Source organism: Silene latifolia, chromosome 7 (assembly GCF_048544455.1).
Source record: "Silene latifolia isolate original U9 population chromosome 7, ASM4854445v1, whole genome shotgun sequence".
NCBI classification, from domain to species: domain Eukaryota; kingdom Viridiplantae; phylum Streptophyta; class Magnoliopsida; order Caryophyllales; family Caryophyllaceae; genus Silene; species Silene latifolia.
In genome coordinates, this window is record NC_133532.1 from 38,056,700 (window position 1) to 38,059,167 (window position 2,468).

General features: G+C 43.3%; 1 non-coding gene across 1 annotated transcript; it reads right to left on the reverse strand.

Moving 5' to 3' along the window:
* Nucleotides 1–448: 448 nt before the first annotated feature.
* LOC141593221 (small nucleolar RNA R71) lies at nt 449–557 on the reverse strand. The gene has a single exon (XR_012521323.1). It is a non-coding gene; the product is annotated as a small nucleolar RNA R71 (small nucleolar RNA).
* Nucleotides 558–2,468: the final 1,911 nt, after the last annotated feature.

The window sequence follows — 2,468 nt, forward strand, 5'->3', positions numbered from 1 at the left end:
TGCTTCTAGTTGCTTTTGCACAGTTAGAAGACAGGTTTTTGAGAGGAAGGCTTGAGTACTCTCAGTTTTGCGAATATGGCTACGATATATGACAATCTTCAGCCAAAAGAGCACCACCTTCCAAAGGGGCACGTGTTACCTACCCCTACTACCGGTAACTTCGAATTTCGTTCCTCTTATATCGATTTAGTGGAGCGAAATCAGTTTGCTGGTCTACCGGATGAGGATCCTTTGAAGCATATGGAAATTTTCACAGACTACTGCTGTTCCATACCTATACCGGCTGGGGTGACTCAGGATGAAGTAAAGGGGGTGATGTTCTTATACTCCTTGAAGGATTCGGCGCGAGATTGGTACCGCTACCTTGATAGGGTAGCAGCTGGAGTCACAGATTGGACATCTCTAGCATTAGCCTTCTACAAGAAATACTTCCCACTTGCAAAGACAGATGCCTTGAGAAGTAAAATTACAAATTTCCAGCAAGGACCTGATGAAGACTTTTGTGAAGCGTGGGGACGTTTCAAAAGTTTGGTTCGGGCTGTCCCTCACCATGGCTTCCAGCAGTGGTACCTTTGCAACTTATTCTACAATTCCTTGTATGATGATTACAAGGTCATCCTGGATGCAGCTGTGAATGGTAGGTTCTAAAATAATACCGGTCAGAATAAAGGTTGGAATACTATTGAGGAGATGGAAGTCCATAGAGCTGAGTTTGGGAGTTCACGTGGAAAATCACGAAAGCAAAGTGATGAAATAAGTACCGTTGTGACACTCATTACTTCTATTACTGGCCGTCTCGAGAAGCTCGAGGCCTCTGAAGCCTCCAAGGAAAGAGTTGAAATTCCTGTCCATAATTCAGATGAGACCGCGGAATTGAGAGAAATGGTCCGAACTCTTTTGGTTCAAGTGGCGAAAATAGAAGCAGCTGGGATTGAGTCTACAAAGAATTTTGTCAAGCAATTGGAGAATATAGAGGCTAAGCAAGTCGCCAATTCTTCAAGCAAATGTGAAGGGCCAATTGAAACCATTAATGCCATTAATCTCAGAAGTGGCCTCTCTTATGAAGGTCCCGACAAGCCAAAAGAAGACTCGGGAAATGATAAAGAGGCTAGTTTAATTTCTGGTGCAAGAACGAGTTTTATTGCCAGTACCACCAGTCGATCGACCAACAACAGCAGTCGATCGACTGGGATGTCAGATTAAAAAGTTTCTGATCAGAAACTATTCACGCCCAGCATATGTGATCGATCGACCACTCCTGTCAGTCGATCGACTAAATCTTCTGAAGAAGAAGTCTCTGTCCAGGAACTGTTCACGCCCAGCCAGATTGGTCGATCGACCGAGACCAATGGTCGATCGACCGGGTCTTCAGTACAGGACGCAAATCCGTCAATCCAATTGCATGATTCTACACTTATTGAAGATTTGACGGAGGTTTTAAACTTACGGAAGCCGAAGGTTACTGATCCTACGGCCAGTGTTGCAGTCCCGTATCCGGAGCGTTTAAAGAATACAAAGCTGGAGCGCAAGTTTCGTAAGTTTTTGGAGATGGTCCAGAATCTCGAGGTAACAATTCCTTTCACTGATCTAATTACCCAGGTACCCTCTTACGCTAAATTTATGAAAGACATTTTGAATCGTAAGAGAAATTTTCATGATGATGGTAATGTTGCTTTTGTGGAAGAATGCAATGCTCTTTCGCAAATTAATATACCACCTAAATTAAAGGACTCGGGTAGTTTTTCAATTCCTTGTACTATAGGTAACCACGAAATTGGAAAGGCCCTTTGTGATTTAGGGGCCAGTGTCAGTGTCATGCCATATTCCGTTTGTGAAAGGTTAAATATTGGTAGACTCAAGGTGACCGATATTACCGTTCAAATGGCAAATAGATCGACTCAGAGACCTATAGGAGTTCTAGAGGATGTACCCGTTCGAGTGGGTAAGTTTTTTATTCCTGTCGATTTCGTTGTTTTGTACATCGCAGAGGACAGTCAGATACCTATTATTTTAGGTAGACCATTTTTACATACAGCTGGGGCTGTAATAGATGTCAAATGCGGAACCAGAACCTTAGAGGTAGGGGATGACACCATTGAGTTCAGTCTTGCCCACAAAGCGACTGAACCTGCTGATGATGATGCATGTTATTCCATTGATATTGTTGACAGAGTTGTTAATTGTAATTGGAGGGAATCCTTAGCCAAGGATCCCTTGGCTGATCTAACCCGTTTAGATGAGTGTGCAGGTAATAAAACGGAGAATGCTGAGGAGCCAGATGCTTTGGTAGCCTCAATGGAGAGCTACGAGCTCAATGAGGAAGAAGATGAGATGCTCTTAAGCCTGGCCAACGAGAATTTAGTGAACACTTGCTATACCATTGAAGCTGATTCTGTCTATGCTGTAGAGGTAAAGGTGCCAGAGCGTAAGCCACTTCCTCCTAATCTTAAGTATGTTTTTCTAGATGA